The sequence below is a fragment of the Staurois parvus genome, unplaced genomic scaffold, assembly GCF_062004578.1.
Source record: "Staurois parvus isolate SC_StPar_1 unplaced genomic scaffold, SC_StPar_1.0 ptg000420l, whole genome shotgun sequence".
NCBI lineage: Eukaryota > Metazoa > Chordata > Amphibia > Anura > Ranidae > Staurois > Staurois parvus.
Window position 1 is genome coordinate 3,143,310 of NW_028318216.1, and position 24,501 is coordinate 3,167,810.

The 24,501-nt window shown below is 42.8% G+C and overlaps 1 protein-coding gene across 2 annotated transcripts in view; it reads right to left on the bottom strand.

Moving 5' to 3' along the window:
• The window catches only part of ANXA4 (annexin A4), a 109,549-nt gene that overhangs the window by 79,157 nt on the left and 5,891 nt on the right, over positions 1 to 24,501 (bottom strand). The window contains exon 1 of one of the 2 annotated variants that reach the window (XM_089687195.1): positions 2,104 to 2,196. The exons of the other annotated variant lie outside the window; for it this stretch is intronic. The gene's annotated coding sequence lies outside the window, so the exon portion shown is untranslated. Of the gene's footprint in view, positions 1 to 2,103; positions 2,197 to 24,501 lie in introns of those variants that run through there. 2 annotated transcript variants of the gene reach the window in all.

Sequence of the window (24,501 nt, forward strand, 5' to 3'; positions counted from 1 at the left end):
CGAACATTCACCCTCTCTATTTGTCCTGTTTACCATTATCATTGAAAGTAAGAGAAAATCCCAAATTTTGGGTTGTTCCCAAAAAGGAACAGAGAGGAAATGTTCCAATGTGGACAGTAGTTCTGGTGACCTGGGGGTCCCCAAGGAATTCCCTTAACTGCTTTCCCTCCAGAGGATTTACCCCCCTTCCCGACCAGGCCATTTTTTGCAATACGATGCTGCATTACTTTAACTGACAATTGCACAGTCATGCAACACTGTACATAAATTAAATGCATGTCCTCTGGTTCCCACAAATAGAGCTTTCTTTCCGTGGCATTTGATCACCTCAGTGGTTTTTATTTTTTGCACTATAGACAAACGACAATTTTGAAAAAAAAAAAATATTTTTTACTTTTTGTTATAAAACATATCCAATAAAGATGTAAAAAAAAATCAAATTTCATTATAAATTTTAGGTCAAACTGTATTCTGCTATATGTCTTTGTTAAAAAAAATCCCAATACGTGTAAATTAATTGGTTTACATGAAAATGGTCTACAAATGGCGGTATGTATACTGGAATTTTAATTTTTTTTTATAAACGTAATGGCGGCAATCAGCGACTTATAGCGGGACTGCAGCTGGCATTCTGACACTGGGGGGGGGGGGGGGGGGGAAACGTACGAACATCGAAATGACACTAATACAGTGATTAGTGCTAATTAAAAGCACTGACACTGTACTAATGACACTGGGCAGGAAGGGGTTGACATCTGGGGCGATCAAAGGGGTAACTGTGTGCTGTGCTTTACAACCTGTGCTGCGTGTGTTTTACTAGGGAAACATGCTGCTGTGTATTTCTTTGCTGTGCAGAGAAATACACAGCAGCGTGTTACTGCTGGCAGGAGAGAGACCTGTCTTGTTTACATACAGCTCTCTCCCGTCAGCCCTGGTTCACATATGTGTGTACCTGGGGTCCGCGTTTTGTGCAGGCACGAGAGCCCATTCATTTGAAAGGACTCCCGTGCCCTGGGACACCCAGGGAAGAAGTCTCTGCACTTCTGAAAACGCAGCCCACACGGGAACCTCGGTTCCCAGTACGGTTGCGATTTCCAGTGCGGGCGGCGTGCCATTAGCATCAATGGCACCCGCCCGCGGGTCCGCATTTTTCTGTGCGGGTGGTGCGATGTAGTGTGTGGATCCGCAGCGGCACCACCCGCACATATGTGAACCTAGGCTCAGTGATACTCGGCAATCACTGGGTGCCAGCGGGGAATCTCCAGACCTGGTGATTGACATCTGTAGCCACCAATGGCGAGATGGGTAGGGCAGCACATGCGCCCACTACCCAGAAAGGCAAATCATGTGTGTATGTATATGATTTTGCACAGCCCTGACACCCTGTAGCAGTAGTTCTGCTACAGGGCAGCGGGGAAGCGAGTAATATGCACGGATTTAGTCTCACTTCCTGTTTGGCTATGGGACAGGAAGTGAAAGAAAATCTCTGCAATGTGACACAGATGGGGTAAAAAAAAAAAATCTGAGAGGGATTATAACCCTTCCTTAATGCATCCAAAATGAAAAAAAAATTTTGCTTATAGTTCTACTTTAAGGCATGGTTGCAAAGCATCAAAAATGTTTATTTCCCATTACAGCCTTGTAATAAAAAGTTTTTAAATCTCACAGGACGTATGAGGAGCGTCTCTGACACACCTCGACCACCTGTGCAATGTTTCCAGATCACTCATTAATGCTATAGGCACAACAATGTGCGTAAACCGCTGCTTTAAAACACAACACTTGTGTGAAAGATCGCTGAAAGAAAACATTTCTCTCTCCTCCATCCCACTGATATTATAACTAGTGTGCCCGGTCATGGATGGGGTGATTTGGGGACACGGTATACATTTCTGTCCTCTCTTTACCCCTCCCTGACATATTTCTCTTATATTCATCAAGCGTGCTAGCAGTCTGTAACTAAAAGTTTTCTCTGCAGACGTTACATAACAATCACATCTGTCTTTGTAGCGTATAACATGTACAAAACTCACATGTACACACAATTCATGGTGTCTCTGGTAAGACAGTGACCCCCCCCCCAGACATAAACCCCTCTCTTACTAGTGTTTCCTCTATGGCAAGACAGCAGCTCACTCTTCTTCGGTCCACACCCAGCTGATTAGTGAGAACTTTCAGGAGAATAAACAGAGATCCTCATTCTTTCCAGCCCCATAGGCGGTCCATGTACTGCCAGAAAAACAGTCACTCCCTCGTTTAAAGGAAACAGGATAGGAAGTGATTGTATTCAGCTATGGTGGCAGTATTGGGAAACAGAAGAGTTCTTCTGGATACAAAGTTTGCAGAAACACACATGAAATCCAAGATCTGACTTTTCTGTTTGCGTTTAGAAGCGTTTTTTAAAAGATAACCTCAGGAGACCTTCCCAAATGCCCAGAATGCACTGAAAAATTTTAAAAAATTAACTATTTCAGACATTTTGAGAGAAATAGAGCAGAAGCAGAGAGATCCGTATGTGTTGAGATGACCTGTCTTTTCTGGTTGTATTCACTATGGATCCCATCATGAGCATAATGCAGCACGTTCTACCATTTTTTCCTTCTCGTGAAACCTGGAACTGACTGCGCTGGTGTGCTAGGTCCATTTGAATACATGGAAAACACTTTGCATGCATTTCTGATGATGAAAAAAGGCTCTAGACAACATCTGGATATGGAATAGTTAAAAAACGCTTATATACTCAAACGCTTATAAACGCGGTTAAATCTACTCCTGAACGCAAGTTTGGTGCGTTCAAAAAAATGACTGTAAACCCAACTGCCTGTAAACGACATAGTGTACATGGACACAGGAAAACATTAGGGAGAGTTCAGGGGCTGCTGAGAAAAAAAGCAAAAAAGCTCCTGAACGTCAGTTTAGTAGCTGCAGTGTACATGAACCCTTACTACTTAGGGCGCATTCACACCATGTGCAGAGACCTGTGTATTTCTACACCTGATTAATGCAGGTCTCCACAAAGGCACATAGACTACAACTGTTTTCCATGTGCCCCAATGGAACCCTTTTTTATTTTAGGTACTGCTGCTCACCAGAGAAATCATTTTGAAAAACACCCCCTAGCATTTCTGGCAGTGGCCACCTTGGGTAAGGTCAGATGATTTGGTGCCAGTTCACATATGTTTAAACTGCATCCATTCCGCATGACGTGACAAACATTGCTTCCTATGGTGCCTGTTCACATATGTCTGGTGCACTGGCGGTGTGGATTCAGTGCAGTTTTAAAAAGAGGCATCCACGATTTCTGAGCAGTGCGGTCCGGTTCAGGTGCATTTTACAGGCTATTGACTTCTATGGGAACCATTTCTAAACTGCATATGTGTGAACAAGATAAGATCCTGAGTTAATCCTATCCTAAACCTGATGTGAACCTGTGAATAACTACTGTATCAATTATCTGTGAAACTTGAGCTTCAATCCTCACCGCACATGTTTGAAGCTCTCATGTAGCATTTACTTCCTGGAATTCATCTAACCTTAGCTCAGGCATTGGCTGAGCTGAGAACCCTCCTGAAGACTTCTGAGATATATGACATCATTTGCCTAGGCATGGAAACCAGGAAGTAACTGAAGAAAGGTAAAAAAAATGTTTAAAATGAGTAAATATGATATACTTTCCTCTCTATGTACTAATACTAGCAGCATAAGGATTGAAAATAATCCATGTTGATTCAAAGGGTGAAGTTCCACTTTAATGAGAAACTTCACCCCTCCCCTCCCATTATTTTTTTTCCATGCATACCTGATGCTTGGATGTTTTTTAATTGAGTTGTGCAGTTCATAGGTCACATTAAAGGTGTAAAAGTTCTGAAATCATTTATCTTTGTCTCATTTTTTTACATCACAGAAACCTGCCATTTTAACAGGGGTGTGTAGACTTTTTATATCCTCTGTAATGCACACAGTTGCAATGTGGTGCTGCAGGCCTCACAAGGGTAAAACAGGTGATGAAGAGGTGACTGGTGTCTGAGCTGCCTGTCAAATGCCTCTGGAAAACAATCACCAGCAGAGGTCCTTCTGATTTCTTACTGTCTCTTTGCAGCCACTTTCTTTTCACATGTAAGCACTCCTCCGATAAGGTCCTATTTCAGGATGGATTTTGTGAATGTGACATCAGTGGACTATGCCTTGAACTGGCTGTAGCAATCGTACCCACAGAGATGGACATGGTTCAACCATTTTGCTCCAACCCTCCATTTTGGTAAGCATTCTCCATGTTGTCCCATCATCCCCTCTCCCTCTCTGTTCATTTACAGTGACATGTGGCCTGAGTGATGAGAAGTGTTACAGGACGCCAGAGCACAGCAGGGATCTCCGAGCTATAAAACCCCCCAAAGGAGCTGGGGCCTTGCTGTCTAAGAATCTGTGCAATCTGGCACCTCATAAAAGGATAACCCAAGCCTTCTCCTGAGTTCAAAGACATTCCAGAGGAGTAAGACACTAGATAACACTTTTAAAATCCATCTTTCCCCTATGTCTCATATCTTGGAATATGAGAGATTTATATAAAAACCAGGCATATCTTCAGATTGCTCACAATCGGACAAATCGTTTGATAGGTCACACTCCCTGGCTGGAATACATAGGAAAGCAGAAAATTACATCTCTTGAACCATTCAAATCTGTATGTTATATTTCATATCTAACCGTTCCGCAGATGCGTCTGCATACTAATCTACCCGCAGGTGGAATGTTACTTGTGCCTAGGAAAAGTTATGAGCCAAAATATAAGCTAAGAGGGATTTTGGTTCTAGCTTGGGTCTCTGCCCTAACAACCCCTCCCAAAATGAGGCATTGGTCCTTGGCTTCAGAGACACCTCCTGCTGGGGGACAACAAAATAGGCTGTCAGGCCTAAGAGTGGAAGTTGAAGAATTCTCCCTTTTAACATCAGAAACAACTTGGGAGATGGTACCCTTTTGCTCTGAAACTTGTTCTGCTTAACCCAAGGCTGATTGGCAACCCTTTAACCTCCTTTCTGTTACCTCTTTGCTGTGCTATTGTTCTCTGTATATTTATATATATATATTGGTTACATCTTTTTTCTGTAAATATTTTTATTGCACCCTTTTTTACCTTTTAGTAATAAATCCTACTTTCTGAAAGCGTTGAACTGTTTCTAGAGCTTTTATTGCAACTTACAAATTCCTGCCTATAAAAGAGCGCTACTGTGTGTGTTTAACCCTCTGTATAACCTGTCTGCGGTGACAGTGCTATACAGACGATTATCTCAACCATCATAGTGTTATTGCTGATATTGCCGAGTTTCTTCTTTCTCTGTACAAAAAGGAGGTGGTGGCAGTGTGAAGGGTTAATTGCGTAATTAACCTGACCCAGTAACAATCGCAACCAAGCTGCCGGTACATCAATTTATGGTCCATTAGCTGGAAAATCGTTGTGCAAGGAGCAGCTGGGCGTGGCATTGTTATGCACATCACACCGCGGTTTTAGATTGGCTAGTCCTTCGGTCACGAGTTTGGTGAGAAAGGCTGGGGTCTGACGTGCGATCGTCACATATTGGCTGGCAGTGTACGTGGGATAGTTGCATTAGAGCTTCAGTGCAGTGTTAGGAATTAGCTCTGCCATGAAGGATTGTAACCTTTGTGGAAACAGTCCTTAGAAACAAGCGGTGCATATTTCTAATATATATGTATATATATATATATATATATATATATATATATATATATATATAAATATAGAGAGAGAGAGACATATAGCAACAGCTCCTTCCTTTTTCTACTTTCTATTCTATCTTTGCTTGCAATTATGCCTGGTGACGCAGAATAGAATAAAATGAGCAAAAGTGATTTGAGTGCGGAATGTACCTCACGAGGAATGGACATCGGTCGCAAAACTCGTGAAGATTTGATTCGGGACCTACTAGAGCATGATATCCGAGCAGATCAGGTGCCCACTGTTTAACCATCATGGACCTGAGTAGGGGGTATGGGCCACTATCTCTAACCCAGGAGGCTCAGGACGAGTCAGCCTTCACCACCCATATGGCTTGCCTGAATTCACAGGAACGCTAGTTGGGGTTGAGAACGCACCAACCACCTCCCCAGGGGTCGGGAATGACCTACAATGTGGAGTGGAACTGGGTTCAGTGGCCCACTTTAGGGGCCTTGCGGTGTTTGGCCCTGTCTGGGAAGAGCAACTTGGGCCCCTGTCACTAGTCAGGAACAAACTGCCCGTGCCTAGTCTGACAGTCAAGAATGGTAACTGTCAGAGGGGCATGTCAGTGGTTCAGCTTTGGGAACCACCGGTAGGAAGAGACCCCCCGAGGTCTGGGCATGGGGAGACTGAGGCAGTTGTGGCCTGGCCTACTTCCCAGGCCAAAAAGCAGGTTACGTCAGTCTTGGGTGCAGCTGGCTATGGTAAGACGCCTGGGTGCAACTATCATGGCTCAGCTGGACCTGTGACTGACCTGGCAGACAGGAAACTGGTGGAACTGGTGTCCTAGATGCTAACAGGTAAAGAGGACTGTTCATCTTAGATGAAGGTACCTGTGGACACATCTGGGAGGCGAGTTCCAGAATTCGTCTGTCCGGTTCCGGTGCACACAGGCGCCACTACCGCTGATATTGCCGAGTTTCCTCTTTCTCTGTACAAAAAGGAGATGGTGGCAGTGTGAAGGGTTAATTGTGTAATTAAGCTAACCCAGTAACAATCGCACCCAGGCTGCCGGTACATCGATTTGTGGTCCATTAGCTGGAAAATCGTTGTGCAGGGTGCAGCTGGGCGTGACACTATTACACACGTGACATCGCAGTTTTAGATTGGCTAGTCTTTCGGTCACGAGTTTGGTGAGAAGGGCTGGGGTCTGACGCATGATCGTCACACTGGCCATTTGTAATCTCCATCAGAAATAATACAAATTTATTGCAAGATATCTTCAAAAAAACCTTATTTGCCCACGTAAATGATATATGTATTACTTTGTTATTTGAAAGTACAAGGGGTCTTTGGTCATGTCTGAGAGTGTCATGTGACTAGTTTGTCTGGCAAACCAGCTGACCTTGTATAAAAGTTGTCACAGTGTTTTTGAATGTCTTAACCAGTTTCTGACAGCGCTATAACCGAACAACGGCTACAGCATGGTCGGCTAGTTCTGGGAGGGTGTCTGTTGAAATCCTCACAGAACCCCACCCCCCTGCAGCTAGTTCTGGGAGGGTGTCTATTAATGTCCTTCGGACACAGCTGATCACAGGTCAAGGTAAAGGGCCAATCACAGCGGCCTTTTACCATGTGGTCAGCCATGTTCAATCACAGCTGATCACATTGTAAGCAGACTTGCCTGTTATTGACAGTCCTTTCCTCACAGCATGAGGAAATGAGAGCTGCTAACTGGCAATTCTGACAGGCACATTTACACTGATAATCAGGGCACTGATCATCAGTGCCCTGATGATCAGTGCAGCCCATCAGTGCCACCTATCATTGCCCATCAGTGCCTCTTGTCAGTGCCCATCAGTGCCGCCTGTCAGTGCAGCCTAATCAGTGCCTATCAGTGCCACCTCATTAGTGCAAAGAACAGAGGTATACCACTCAGGCAAACAATCCAGATCAATCCACGACAGGTGCAGGCTCTGGCTCTCCACTACACACAATGCAACAGGAAGAAGGGTCAGCTTCACACCGGAGGATTGATGAATATAGTGTATATTTATTGATCCATAGGACACACAAAACACCAGGACATTAATACAGGACCTGTTAACGCATTTCACACGATCTTGTGCTTAATTATTAGTTGATTAAGCACAAGATTGTATGAAATACATTAACAGGTCCTGTATTCATGTCCTGGTGTTTTGTGCGTCCTATGGATCAATAAATATACACTATATTCATCAATCCTTCGGTGTGTGGCTGACCCTTCCACCTCTTTAGTGCCCATCAGTGCCACCTCATCATTGCCAATCAGTGCAGCCTATCAGCACCCATCAGTGAATCCTCATCAGTGCACATCTGTGAAGAAAGAAAAATTACTTATTTGCAAAACGTTCTAACAGAAATTAAGAAAAACATTTTTTTTTCAAACTTTTCAGTCTTGTTTAGCAAAAAAAGAACCCAGTGGTGAATAAGTACCTCCAAAGAAAGCTCTATCTGTCTAAAAATAGAAATGATAAAAATTTAATTTGGGTACAGTGTAGCATGACTGCGCAACTTGCATTCAAAATGTGACAGTACTGAAAGCTGAAAATTGGCCTCGGCAGGAAGGGGGTGAGAATGCCCAGTAGGAATATAGTTAATAAATGTAAAAACAATAAAAGTTAAATCACACAATGGCAAAATAAATGTACGTTAATCAATCAGCGCAATTCAATAAAAACAATAGTTAATCAGAAAATAAACAGTTCATGCAGGTAGTGTCATAAAGTCCCACATGCACAAGGAAACTTCAACTGTATCAAACGGAATCTCCGTGTGTCATAACTTCCCTCATTGCAGAAACACACCATGTGTCTTTACACCCGGCGAAGATGTCAGCTAACCAAAGGACGTGTGACTCTCTATCATAGAGACGTCAAAATGCGCTTTTATGGAATAAAACTGCCTCTGTTGTAATCAAGATTTACACTCGAGATTCTTCAAACAGACACTCCACAGTTCATGGTCCCGGGAATGGAAAAGATAGAGCACCAGGCTCACATAGTATAAAATCCTTTAGGATACTTTATTGCATATAAAAAACGCTAAAACCATACAACCTGATCGATGCAAAGAAAGACTTCAAACATCACAATGCAATGTGGGAATCCAAAGGATCCTGTATGTCAGTCTAAACAAGTACCATATCCAGCAATTATGGGATGTACAAAAAAGCCTTAAAAATCCCTTGCTTTCCCAGAGTGAGCCACATCCGCCTTCATTTGTGTCTCACCCACTCCCCCTCCCAGACACTGCAGCTCATAGTGGGAGTTTCAATAACAGATGTTGTGCTGTCAATTCAGTAAGCAATGGGAAGGACTAGGTGTGGTCAGGTTCTGGTTGACAAGCTACAGGCTCGGAATTCAGGAGCAGTGAAGCATCACTTTCACACAATCACAGTTGGGCTTCACTGGCAGGATCTACAGGCATTTCTGGGACTTTGCAGGGGGACTAAAAGAAATCTGTAAGTGCAAGTGCTGAAATGGTTTAAATGACTTGATGTACCTTTGATGAAAAACACTCTTTACTGTTCCTGCTTCTCAACCTGGAGACTACAAGAAGAACATGGACCGGAAGTCTTCCCTGTCCTTAGTAACATGAGTTCCTCAAAGTCCTCAAGCACACTGGGTGCTTTAAAAAAGCCAGTAGCGTTAGCTGTAGAAAGTCATGGTAAAAACGTTAGTTTTTATGCATTTTTTAGCAGTTTTGCATTAGTGTTTAGCCACGTTTTTCCGCATTTGTGTTTTTACACAAAAAAATTTATACAATTTTGCCTCAAAAAACGCCGGTTTGCCGCATTTTACCATGTCTTGCTGCGTTTACCAGTTAGAGCATTTTTACAGCTAAAAAACTCTAGAAACCCACTAGTTCTGAATTTTTTTTCTAGCCAAAAAATGCTGATGTGTGCATGGACACATAGGATAACATGCTGGGGAGTTTACTAGCTGCAGAAAAAAATGCCAAAAACAGCAGCTGTAAAAACATCCAGTGTGCTTGAGGACTAAAGCTCTCAGCCCAAAACTCGGCCTATGGGCCACATGCAGCCTGCAGTGCTCAGTGTGTGGCCCACATCTCACGGCTAGTATGGAGCACAGGGCTGTTTATACAGGAGCCGGTGTCAACACAAAGTCGCCATCTTGTTAGTTTAGGAGCGCTGCACCACTGACAGATCAGCAATGGCTCCCGTATAAGCAAACCATACAGATGAACAGTTTGCAGGTTCACCTAAAGTGGAACTTTATAACAAAAACATTGCATTGTGGAACCAGCAGCATTTTTAATGCAGTAGAGACGTATTATGGGATTGATTTACTAAAACTGGTGAGTGCAAAATTTGCTGAAGCTCTGCATAGTTCCAGTTTATATTTTGCAAAGCTTAATTGAACAAGCTGAAGTTAGAAGCTGATTGGTTACCATGCACAGCTGCACCAGATTTTGCACTCTCTAGTTTTAGTAAATCAATCCTAATGTGTTCTCTGCATTAAAGTGATACTAAACCCACAACAGTAAAATCAGTCTGTATATGCAGTAAAGCATGCTTGTTATACTCATTGCGGAACCTAAGGGGTTAATCCTCTGCATTGTGCAATATTGCTGTTTGATCCTGTCTTCTCTGATCCTCCGCTTCTTCCAGTGCCCCCTGTCCTGATAAGACATATCATGTGGAGACACTCTGCTAGGGTTGCCACCTCATCCCTTTAAAACCGAACACAATTTAAAGCGGAGTTCCACTCACTCTGTAAAAAAAACTGCAGCTGCTGACTTTTAAAAAACAGCCACTTACCTATCCCTCGATTCTACGGTGTCCTCTCCGCAGACCGTTTCACCGGCCGTCCTGTGTTCCAGGCGCCGGCATCTTCAGTGTGGGCACCCGGCTGTAACAGCTTGCGGCTTCACAGCAGGGTGCCCACTGCACATGCGCAAGTAGCGCTGCGCTTCCTGAATGGTCCCGTAGTCTTCTGGGACCTGTCACGTGTCCCACAAAACTACAGGGAGGGAGGGTAGGAGGACAACTTCCGCTTCCGATCGCCTAGGCGATCGCAATGGAAGTGGGAGCGGGTACCTGTCAATTTCGGGTACCAGCTACCCCCCCTCCTCCCCAAAGGTGCCGATCCTTAACCACCTCCCGTCCGGCCGTTGTATATAAACGGCCGGACGGTGGCAGTGCAGGGTCGGGTGGCCGTTTATAAACGGTCTCCTCCGGACACAGTGGAACACCTTTTGGGTGGAACTCTGCTTTAATTACACAAGTTCTGAGGCTAATTTAATGCAGATAAGGCACTAGGTTAGTTTAATTACCACCTTAATCAGACACAGAACCTGTGTAATTAATGTGTTTGGTTTTAAAGGGATGAGGTGGCATCTACACTCTGCACATGCTCAGTTTGTTGTGTATTGCTAGAGAAGGTTTTTTTATCTTGGGGAGTGCATGTGTTCATCACAGGGCCAATCAGCACTGTCCAGACAGAGGTCAGGGGTTCTGCATCCTCCTAAAGCAGAAAAAAAACACCTCCTACATGCTTTAACATGTGCTTGGCTGGACACTGATAGAAGTCACAAGACTGCTCTAACTGCTGATTAGAAAAGGTATTTAGCAGTTTATATTTACTAAAATAATTGCATTTCCATGTTCTGTGTACTATGGGATACCAGATAGAGTGAATGCAGGGTCCTGGGTTTAGTAACACTTTAAAGGCCCATTCAAGCCAGAGGGTGCGCATGATGTTTAGCATAGCACGCCCTGCCATTCATTGTGTAGGGGTGGTGTAATGAACTGGATGACATCTTTGGGCAGCTAGCTTCTGAACAGCACAGCACTGGAGTGAAGGTAAGTATTGTTCTGGTTTAACAGACCCGTGCACCTATCAGCTCCCACTCTCCCTATCTTCTCACCACAGACAAAGTGCTCTTCTCCTCTCCCCATGTTCCCTAGTCAGATCACTCCCAGCAACATGTCTCCCTGACAGACAGCTCCTCTGTCTTCCCTGAGCTCAGGCATGTTGGGATCTTAGTCCAAACTCACCTGAGCTAACCCACCAGGAAGCTGTCACTGTACTTGGCTAGCTATTGGTAGCCAAACCATTCCTTGCCCTACAGCCCCATGCATGGCTGCTGTTAGAAACCGCAGGGCCCCATACAGTCGACCTGAAAAGGCCCCCTCCCCCAAAATAAACAGTTTACTAGAATTCAGTTATGAATGAACACAGTGAGTGATCGATAGCGATCACTCATTCTGTTCATTCAGGAAAGGAAGGAGCTGGTAAATGTGACATATTTATTAGATACTTTCCTCACTCTCCATCCTGAAGGATCCTATTGTGTGCTTGCAGCTGCCAGTGGGAAGGAGAGGAGGGAAGCCAGCAGCACTGCGGGAGTGGAGGCACACAGGGGGGCCTGGGCAGCAGGGGGAAAAGTATGGTGCATGGGGAGGGTGATCAGTGTGGTGAGGGGGCAATTACTGGAACCAATCCCCTGTATGGCTCTCTCTCTGCAGCAGCTGAAAGACAGCGGGAGGGAGAGGAGAAGAATCCAGCTTTCAGCTGCTGCAGAGAGAGCCATACAGGGGATCGGTTCTAGTAATTGCCCCCCCCCCCCCCCCGGCTGCGTTGATCACCCTCCTTGCCCACATCTGATTCACCCATCTGCCTGGCCCCCCTGCTGGCCTGGGCCCTTTACAGGAGGACCACTAGTATTCCTTTATCCACGGCCCTGGCCCCATGTATACACTTCCCTTGTATATGTGTGGCTGTGGGGTAAAGAATGCCTCAGCTGCTTATAATTGGCACAGAACAAATAACATCTTCCTGGTGGGATCATACAGGTGGGTCGGACTAGGATCCCAACACACCTAAGCTCATCTGTACTGACAAACATTCAGGTTTCAAGGCATGATATGCTCATATTTGTTCCAGGTCAGTGACTTTCCAAGTACTCAAGGAAGGATAAGCCATGGAGCAGAACAAGTCAGCAATGGCAGCTCCCAAATGATAGAGGCACTTGTAGGCTGGGCCCAGTCTATGGAATGTTGGAATTGGATGCACTTACTGTATCATTGTACACTATACAGTAGGTTGCACTAGAATCACAGAATTGGAGGAATCATTTATTGTATTACTGCAAAGTCAGTTGTATGTATTCTGTACCCAACCATCCCACAATGCAGTGCTCTATGTGGCCAGCGCCAAGACCTGGATTCTCTCTTTTGGAGTTGAACATGCCAGAAATTGTCTTTCAAGAAAAGTAGATTTTGTGCTTAGGATCTTTGTAATGATTGGGGTATTGGGCCGGAATGGTGAACTAAGCCACCAGAAGGAGTCTATGGCCCTCCCAGGGGTAGCGGGGAAGGTTCATGAGCAACGTACTGTAAATGTTTCTTGTTCTTTTAATATAACATAATCAATTGTGAGAATTGAGCACACACAGGCAATGTTAAATTTGGTGTCACAGAGATTCTGTTGTTATAGATCAAAAACTTTTATGGTACACTGTTGCTTCAAGTGTTACCAAACCCACAACAGTAAAATCAGAATGTATATACAGTAAAGCATGCTTGTTATACTCACTTGGAACGTAAGAGGTTAATCCTCTGCGTTGTGTAAAAATGCTGTTTGATCATATCTTCTCTGATCCTCCCCTCCTCTTCTTCCAGTGTCCCCTTCTCATCTCCTGATAAGAAATATCGTGTGGAGACACTCTGCACATGCTCAGTTTAGTGTGTATTGCTAGAGAGGTTTGGGGGTTTTTTTCTTGGGAGAGTGAGGTTCAGGGGTTCTACATCCTCCTACAGCAGAAAGAAAACTCCTCCTACAAGCTTTAACCAGTGCTTTGCTGAACAGTGAAAGAAGTCACAAGACTGCTCTAACTGCTGATTAGAAAAGGTAGTTAGCAGTTTATATTTACTAAAATAATTGCATTTCCATGTTCTGTGTACTGTGGGATACCAAGTAGAGTGAAAGCAGGGTCCGGGGTTTAGTAAAGGCCCATTCAAACCAGAGGGTGTGCGTTATGTTTAGTATAGCACGTGCCCTGACATTCATTGTGTAGGGGTGGTGCAATGAGTTGTGTAATTGCTTTCTTTTTCACTTTTTGAACCATTTTTTGAACCTGAGAGAGCCTTCCACTACCACTGCCCACCATACACCAGCCACCATCGCCCACAGAGAGAGATAGAGAGAGAGAGAAAGTCACTCGCCTTCACAGCCCCGAACATCCCGGGAATGAGAGTCGGGCTATGCATATACCATCATAAAACCCGCAGCCTCTCTCGGAACCCACTAGGCCCCACATTTTTGTTGGAAGAGGAGTAGGGATTCTGAAGAAATGTAGGAAACACAGACCTCCCAATTCCTGATTCTTTATGTGAGAACACATGAGCGATAAATGTTGTCTAACCAGTATTTCACATTTACCACCACCTCTCATAGTCCTGTTCATCCGGAATACTAGCCAGGACCAGCAGCCCCAGAAATCTGATGAAGCTTCTAGAAAGTGCAGTTTAAACTCAAAAGCCATGTTATCAGTAAACATTATCTGGGCTGCTAAACAACAGATGACAGTCTTAACATGCCAGCTTAAAGGGAAATCATGATGGTTTTGAGTCAATTATAGGTATTTATTTATCTTTAAAGTTGAAAGTTTTGAAACTGAAGTTCCATGTAGTGGAACTTTAGTCAGAAATTAACCCTAGATCACTTCAAGTTGGCCCCATTTGCAGGTATAGCTATGTAAAACATTAAAAATAAGTGCCTATGCTGTTTAAAATCCAGTAATACACTGTCTCACCCTGCACATGCTCAGCTCAGCTCTCTATTCTTAGGATCGTACCTAAAATCAGAGCCATTAGATCAGCTGACAGCTTTAATATTTACTGTTGCTGAAGGGGATTGAATGCAACAGGAATGACACACAGTGTGGAGGGAACACAGATTAGGGATCAAGAAAAAAAAGTCAGGAGAGTTGACAGGACAAACTCTGTTGCCTGGTAGACACAAAAGAATTAAACTTACAGGCATAGTATCTTCTTATCTTATCTCCCTGATATTCTCTCCTTTCTCCCTCATGGCAGCCTGTAAACTTCAGCACTAGTGATGGCCTTGGTGTTCGCGTCCAACGCAAATTCGACTCGAACATCAGCCGTTCATGTGTTCGGTGAACGCTTGAACAGTAAGGGTGTTCAATGCACTGTTTGCCCACTGTAAACCACAATGCACTGCGCTCCCAGTGTATTGTGATTGGACAAAGCAATGCACCTGACCACAGGTCAGGTGCAATGCTTTGGCCAATCACAGCACAACTGGGTGGAGCTAGAGGTGATGTCACCAATAGCTACGCCCAATTGTGTACATTTGAAAGGCAACTGTCAGACCTGTCAGATTGTGCTTACGGGACAGGCAGCATCTTTTTTTTCTTTTTTTTTTTAATTTCGGTGATTCGGCATTGTCGTGACAACGCTGGAGGCCCTGATTGACAATGAATTAAAACATTGGAACCATTTTATTGGCTTTTTTTTTTAATAAAGGACTTGTCAAAAACTGTTTTGTTTTTTGTTCAATAATACATTTTTCAAAAGTCTTGCATGTTTATTTTTTCACAATTTAACCCTTTAGTGAATTGGTAGGAGTATAAGTACCCCTTACTCATTCACAAGGGGGGTGGCAGCATCAGGGTGTCCCCTTATTTAAAGGGGTACCTAGGTGCTAATGAGCTTCCCTGCCCACAGACCCCCACAAACACAGGACCAGGGTTGTGGGGAAGAGGCCCTTGTCCCCATCAGCATGGGGACACTGTCTCAATGCCGAGGGCACGTGGCCTGGTAAGCCGCAGGGAAGACACTTGTTCGCCCCCCCCCCCATCCCCCTCTCCTGGCTTGCCAGGCCTGTTCTTGGATCAAGGGTCTGGTAGGAATTTAAAGGGGACCCCATTCTCCCCCCCCCCATTCTTTGGGGGTGGGGTTCCCCTTACGAGTCCTACCATGCCTAAAGGGCTTCGTAGGGCTTTTAGGAGGAATCCCATGCACTTTTTTTTTTATATTTTACTGTTGGGTCCCTCCTAACCTTCCTATCAGACCTAAAGGGTCTGGTCGCGATTAGGGGAGAACCACATGCTGTTTTTTTTTTTTTTGTATAAAAATGTCATTTTAAAAAAAGATGTCAGTCCAGCTGCAGCAGGTTCTATACATTGTACAGATGTGCAACTTTGCAGGTAGTTTAAGGGAACCCCCCCCCCCCCCCCAGGCATGATATTTAAAGGAATTTTTCTTTTTTTACTTTAAGCAATGAAAAATGACTGCACCTTTAAAAACTGTACTTTTTGAAAAAAACATTTTCACTGATTCATGTCCTTCAGGGCAGTCCCCATACCGCTTTTATGGCCAATAACTTGCATATAAGCCTTCAAAATGGGCACTTTTGAATTTACAAGTTCGAGTCGCATTGACTTGCATTTGAATGTTCAGTCCATTTGAATGTTCGGCCCATCTCTATTCAGCACTGTAAAGCTCCTGTCAGTCTTCCTCTCTATCTGAACCAAGACATACAATCAAGGCTGAAAATGCACATGTTAGTTACAGAAAGTGACTGCTCTGAGCTTCAACTAAATGGTGTCCTCCAGCAAGAAGAAACAGGAGCAATGCTGGAAGTAATTTACAGCATACACTAATAGTGGTATCATAATTAATGTGGAATCTTTTGTTAAAGAACATTACAGTTATCAAACCGTTCCGGGTAAAGTTCAGCTTTAATTATTCATGTTAAAAACTGTGTTTTAAAAATAAGCATTTAAAGCAGAGTGCACCTATGATACTGGATTCCCGTGGCACTTTCTGAAGAGAGTAATATAGAAGCTGCTTGACTGTTTCTAAGAGACCCTTCACAGTTATGCATTGGCAGTAAAATGCATTTTTGCCAGACATGACTGCATACATCTATGTACCTTTTTTTCTAAATGTACGATTTCCTTTATGCAAAGTGAGACAGAAAGTGATTAGGGATTTTACACGGTTCAAAAATATTGAATGTGCAGTTACCATTCATTCATTTCAAAGGTGCTTAGCATGCATCCATGCAGAAAATGTAACAAAAATGTTTTAGATACAAGTATAAAAGAGATGTAATAAAAGCCCGGCTCCAGGCACAATTTTCCCCTATTTGAGATAGAGTGGAAGATAGTGAGAAACTCTATCAGAATTTTATTGCCTGTTTTCTTTTTATTTCCTGCCCACGGCACACTAGGATAGGCAAAAAGGAAGTTCCTATGGCAGTAACATATCTGTAATAGGCTACTTTCACATAGGTTGCTTCATGCAGATCGCTTTTCTGGGAGGCGGTATACACTGCCAGTAGTGTGAAGGGAGCCTTAGGCACCTGGAGAGGACGTGAGAAAACATTCTCCAACAAGAGCACAGACAGGATTACAAACTTAACATAAGGTTCTAACCCTCCCCAACCATTATCCTAAACAAAAAAAAAGTTTTGACTCATCGATAAATGTTAAAGTACAACTAAAGGCTCCTGTATGTTAACCACTTGGAGGATTTACCCCTCTTCATAGCCAGGCCATTTTTTGCGTTAAAGCGCTGCGTAACTTTAACTGACAATTGCGCAGTCATGCAATGCTGCACCCAAATTAAATTTACGTCCTTTTTTCCTCCGAATTGAGCTTTCTTTCAGTGGTATTTGATCACCTGTGTGTTTTTTAGTTTTTGCGCTATAAGCATAAAAAGACCGACAATTTTGAGAAAAAAACTATATTTTGGACTTTTTGCTATTAAACCAGTAAACAAATTAAAAAATTCAAATTTCATCATAAATTTAGGCCAAAATGTATTCTGCGACATGTCTTTGCTAAAAAAAATCCCAATACATGTAAATAAATTGGTTTACGTGAAAGTTGTAGCGTTTACAAATGGCGGTATAGATAATGGGATTTTTTTTTCTACTAGTAATGGCATCGATCAGCGACTTTTAGCGGGACTGCAGGACTGCATCCTTGCCACAGCATCATGGGAAACTGCAATAGGTGGAATCAACTGGCAGAATCAACAGATAATTTTGAGTAAAATGTAAGATAAGATTTTAATTAAGCATGCAGCACATTTTTTTTAATGGGAGGGCATAGTTCTATTTTAACATTTCATCAACCCTGTTTCTAGCAAGAATTTGTATTTAATTAAACAGTAACACACAAAGTGATTGTGCCTTGCTCATCCCCCGAACACACTTTATTCAGACAGAATCTTTCTGAAAACTAGAAACTCTTCATTCTCTAATGGGATGAAACACCAGTAGTGGCCCAGGAAGGCATTGATCACTGAATACTATACTAAGCTAGACTGCTCGGGATGAACACTTTAATTGTAAGCAATTAATAAAATGTGTAACTCAAAATATTAATGTGATTTGGTGATTCAAATGTGTGTCCATTCAGTTACTGTGAAGCTTTACTTTTAGGCCCACTTCATACCTTTCTGTACTGATGTATTGAAAGCCAAAGCAAGGCTCTAATTTGTGAGTTATAAAACCACAGGAGTGATTGCAATGGATAGGTAAGGAAACCGAAATGCTAGGTCCACTTTAACCCATTTACAACCGCTATACGCATATATGTGTTGGCAGGGCAGGTGGGTCTTAAAACCCAGTCGCCCTATTTATATACAATGCTACCGTATGTAGTTCTGGAATGTGCTATAAGAGCTGTCCCAGAACTGTGACGGAGATGTCTCCAGCAGCTCAGGTTAACATACTGATGATCAGGAGGTGCTAGGACTGGCCCCTGATGATGTCAGCACTGTGCAGCCAATGCAGAAAGTATTCATGATCATGGGCTGCTCCTATCGCCCTCAGGCATCAGAGCCCCTTTAAAGCAATAGCTGCGGCTGGTATATGGGGCTTAATTTTTATTATCCTAATATACAGTCAGGTCCATAAATATTGGGACATGGACACAATTCTAACATTTTTGGCTCTATACACCACCACAATGGATTTGAAATGAAACAAACAAGATGTGCTTTAACTGCAGACTGTCAGCTTTAATTTGAGGGTATTTACATCAAAATCAGGTGAACGGTGTAGGAATTACAACAGTTTGCATATGTGCCTCCCACTTGGTAAGGGACCAAAAGTAATGGGACAATTGGCTTCTCAGCTGTTCTATGGCCAGGTGTGTGTTATTCCCTCATTATCCCAATTACAATGAGCAGATAAAAGGTCCAGAGTTCATTTCAAGTGTGCTATTTGCATTTGGAATCTGTTGCTGTCAATTCTCAAGATGAGATCCAAAGAGCTCTCACTATCAGTGAAGCAAGCCATCATTAGGCTGAAAAAACAAAACAAACCCATCAGAGAGATAGCAAAAACATTAGGCGTGGCCAAAACAACTGTTTGGAACATTCCTAAAAAGAAGGAACGCACCGGTGAGCTCAGCAACACCAAAAGACCCAGAAGACCACAGAAAACAACTGTGGTGGATGACCGAAGAATTATTTCCCTGGTGAAGAAAACACGCTTTACAACAGTTGGCCAGATCAAGAACACTCTCCAGGAGGTAGGTGTATGTGTGTCAAAGTCAACAATCAAGAGAAGACTTCACCAGAGTGAATACAGAGGGTTCACCACAAGATGTAAACCATTGGTGAGCCTCAAAAACAGGAAGGCCAGATTAGAGTTTGCCAAACTCTAAAAAAGCCTTCACAGTTCTGGAACAACATCCTATGGACAGATGAGACCAAGATCAACTTGTACCAGAGTGATGGGAAGAGAAGAGTATGGAGAAGGAAAGGAACTGCTCATGATCCTAAGCATACCACCTCATCAGTGAAGCATGGTGGTGGTAGTGTCATGGCGTGGGCATGTATGGCTGCCAATGGAACTGGTTCTCTTGTATTTATTGATGATGTGACTGCTGACAAAAGCAGCAGGATGAATTCTGAAGTGTTTCGGGCAATATTATCTGCTCATATTCAGCCAAATGCTTCAGAACTCATTGGACGCCGCTTCACAGTGCAGATGGTCAATGACCCAAAGCATACTGCAAAAGCAACGAAAAAGTTTTTAAAGGGAAAGAAGTGGAATGTTATGCAATGGCCAAGTCCATCACCTGACCTCAATCCGATTGAGCATGCATATCACTTGCTGAAGACAAAACTGAAGGGAAAATGCCCCAAGAACAAGCAGGAACTGAAGACATTTGCAGTAGAGGCCTGGCAGAGCATCACCAGGGATGAAACCCAGCGTCTGGTGATGTCTATGCGTTCCAGACTTCAGGCTGTAATTGACTGTAAAGGATTTGCAACCAAGTATTAAAAAGTGAAAGTTTGATTTATGATTATTATTCTGTCCCATTACTTTTGGTCCCTTAAAAAGTGGGAGGCACATATGCAAACTGTTGTAATTCCTACACCGTTCACCTGATTTGGATGTAAATACTCTCAAATTAAAGCTGACAGTCTGCAGTTAAAGCACATCTTGTTTGTTTCATTTCAAATCCATTGTGGTGGTGTATAGAGCCAAAAATGTTAGAATTGTGTTGATGTCCCAATATTTATGGACCTGACTGTAATAACTAGGAAGACTGTTTACTCTGCGCTTTGTAGTCTGGGTAATGATCAATGCTATCTACAGCAATTCAATTCCAAATCTCTAAAGGCTCATTTATACCACACAATCAGGACCGATGCTTCCACTAGGCAAACTAGGCAGCTGTCTAGGGCGCACTGCCACCTACGGGAATGATCCTTCAGCTGAGGGGAGGGGTGGAAGAAAGAACAGAAGAAGATGCGGGGTGTCTGGGGCCAATGTAGCAGCTGAGCTGCAGCTCCTTCTAGTGTTCCTCTAAGACTCAGTCCCTTACTGCAAGCTGGCTGGCAGCTGCTGATCAATGTGGAGTTCCAGCCCTTCTCTTCCCATTCATCAGCGGTGGTGGAGTTGTGCCTGTGGAGGAAGGTAATGTCTGATTCGTGTCTGTGTGAGTGTGACCCAGGTTGCCATCCATAATCCATGTGCAATGTGACATCATCACGATCTCACAACCTGCTCTTCTAGTGCCTGTTAATCTTTGTCAGTGTTGGTGGTGATGTGTTGTGTCGGATCTGCACTGTGTGGGATCACTCAGTTCAGTGTTTTCTCTCACCTTATTGCCTATGGAATTCCAGGCTGGGATCTGTCAGAGCTATCTTATGGCACTTATTTTTGCAAATTTAAAAGAAATTTAGCAGTTTTATGTTTTGTTGATTTATTATTTTCTACTGTTTCTAAAATGTATTTATGTATTTTTTTTTTTGGGGGGGGGGGGGGGGGGCACAAGTAGCTGGTCTTGCCTAGGGCACAAAATAGTCTAGCACCGGCCCTGCACACAATGCATAATGCATAGCATATAACGCTTGTGTGCTGGTGTGGGATATGAATGCTACTGTGCTTTGCAATGCACTGTTTCTCATGACTCACTTTTTAATAATAATAATTCTATGTCAATTCTATGCATGCAGTGCATTGGGATATATAACAGTGCATGGAAATCCACTGCGCAAAAATAGAATATATCCTTTTTTTACTGCACACCAGTGTAGCATGCTGGTGTAAACTGAAGCCATATGTCATAAGCCAAGTTACCTTGTCCTTGCGTTGGGGCTGTTTTGGACAACATTGCCAAACACTGCTCAGTGGTACTGATATGAATGAAAGTGTAACTAAAGACAAAACTTTATATGAGTTTTGGATGGAATAGAGATAGATTAGAACACCTGCCAGGTTTTATTGCTGTGTGTTCACCCTCTATATTTGTTATGTTTACTATTGTCAGCAAGAAATGTGAAAGAACATCCCAAATTTTGGGTTGTCACCCGAACAGGAATAGAAGGGAAATCTTCCAGTGGGGATACTAGTTCTGGTGACCTTGGTGACCTTTGAAGGGATTTCCTCTGACTTCTCACTGTCCTGCACCTGTTTTGGCAATGGAACAAGAAGTGAAGGGAAATCTCTATAATGGGGCAAAAAAAAAAATTACAGGCATTCTAACCCTCCTTTACTCTATCCAAAAAATGCCTACCATAGCTCCTTACCACTCTCTGCCCAACAACTCTTAGCCCAATATTGCTTCATACTCTTCAACTATGGGATTCAGTCACGTTTTCAGCTGGCCTGATTTCACCTCATCTCCCTTTACTGTGTCTTCTTCACAGTCCACTATTCCCTCCAGGCCTAGATAATCCAGGGCAGTTTGCATGGATTTGTTGACATCCACTCTCTGCTCACTCCCACTAGAATTCTCACTTTTGACGCCCTTAGGTCCTCATATGATGTTTCGCTGAGGGAACATAACAGCCACTTCCAACCACTTCCAGCCACTTTATCTCACAACTCTTCCGATATCAACCTACACCTTATATGCTGACCCCTTTCGAGAGCCTTTGCAGAGCACGACCTCACTCTCGTGGCCTAATTTCACTCATTTATTCCTCAATCATATCTTCTAGAAGACCCCCCGCTACGACTCTACCACCTTCATTGCAAAAGAGCTCCAAAATATACCTATACTGGAGATTGCCTGCAAAATCTTATACCAGTGGTATTGTATGCAGGCCCTGCTGGCTCGTTTTGTCCCCTCTTATCCACCTAACTGTTTTCAAGGATGCTCACAGACAGGAACAATGACACATATTTGGTAGTCCTGACCTAAGGCATGCAGACTTCGGGTCAGGATCTATGCATTTCTTCGCACTTTGCTCCACGTTGATATTAAACAAAATCCATACAGAGCCCTCCTCTTCAAACCAATTGAAGAACTACTTTGCCTTGAACAACAATTGGCACCACATCTGTTTACAGCGACAAAACTGGCTATAGCAAAAGCATTGAACCCATGAATAATTTCCCCTGGTTTGCACATGCCCAGCCATTTTGGTTTTACAATGTCCTTCTGTCCCTTTAATGGCCCTGCATCAAGGACCCCTAGGACTCCCTTCTCTTCTTTCCCCCCTTTTTTTCTTTTTCTCTCGTCCTAACCTTTCCTATTCTGTTTCTTTTGTATTTTCATCTTCCTGACAATTGCTACGCTAATTGACCGTCTGGTTGCGAAATTTGTATTTCTTTCCTATGGTAATACACCATGTTCTACAAATGAGATTTTCATGTTTATTTGAATGTATGTTCTGACAGGTCACTTGGAATCTTATGCCACTAACATTTATATGCTGGTTTATATCTTTAACTTCTACAGGATTGGTTTTAGGCTCCGTTCACACCAGTGCATTTTTTAGTGCTTTTTGTAGAAACGCACTACAGTCCATTTAACAAGGTTTCCTATGGATTATGTTCACATTTATGCTTTTTTGAGCTGCTGCGTTTTTTAAAGGGTCAGGGACTTTTTTAAAAGCAAAAAGCAGTGTTTTTGCTACAGTGGAGTTTAATGGAGAAGCTGCCGAAATGCAGAGTAGTGCGTTTTTGCCGCGTTTTTGCTGCAGGTTGCATTTTTATTCTGCCCAGCAAAGAAAAAAATTCCACTTTAACAAAAAAAAAAAGACCTGAACAAAATGCAAAATGTAGTAAAAACGGGTCAAAAATGAGTGTAGAACACCGCAAAACGAACTGCGAAAAGCATTGCAAAATGGAAAAAAGCTAACTACATCAGTGAGAACGGAGCCTTAAACCTAGTACATCTGTGCATTCTTTTTTTTTTTTATACTTTGCACTTAATTGATCTGTGTCATAGCTATTCATCCTATGGTTCTGTCAGTACAACTGAATGATTACCATTATAAAACCTTTGTAAAAGAAAAAAACATGCCTTTAGTTCTACTTTTCTACTAAAATATATTGCAAGGGAAAGACATGAAATACTGGCATAAGTCTAACCTCAGTGTAAGGTCACATGTACAATAAACTTTACAATAATAACAGCAATTACAATGTTTGTTCAGCGATTATTTATCTTCTGACATTACTGAAATGTCTGTTCAGGCAATACAAGAGGAAATCAAAAGTTACAGAACACAGATTGTTAATAGTAAAATAATTCCCAGGAGGGGAGCAGTGATGGAGCCAGCAATACAACAAGCCACATGTCTGCTACAAACTACCTAGTTGGGATAAAATCTTCCAGCCTGACCACAATCCCACCTATCCTTATCCATTAGGTGCATTGCTACAGCTATATAGAGGGATGCAAAGCACAGGGAATTACAGCTGCCAAGGGCACTAGCAATCTCACATGGCGTGGCTTCGGGTAGGTCATAGGAAATAATATCTGATCTGTTCAATGATAAGTGTTCTTGGTGATGTGTTTTCTGTTCATGGTGGGAAGAGATTATATCTCGTTCTATACTCAAATATGATTTTGGAAATTATATAAGTGGATTATCCAATATACTTGTGAGCTATAACTCCTCATCCTTAAATCTAACATATACAAAAAACAGTGGTAAGTAGCAGAGGACTTTGAAGGGAACATATAGATATAAAGAAAGCACTGCATATATAAGAACCATATATTTGATTATAACAAAGAAGAAGATCTATTATAGTGAATACTTGTGAGCTATTATGAATTGAGGTATATGATAAATAATTAAATCTAAAAGTGTATGGGGTGCGCTGGCACTTACACTGACTCACTTAACTAGTGTGTATAGATGATGGAAAAACGAATGCGCCGCGCTCCTATATATTAGTATATACAGCTTATACTACTAAAGTGTATCAATATAGTGAATAGTGACTATACCACTAATTACATATATTACATATAAATCACATGCACAGTGAATACTCCTAAAGTGATAGTGCCTTAGTGGGTGC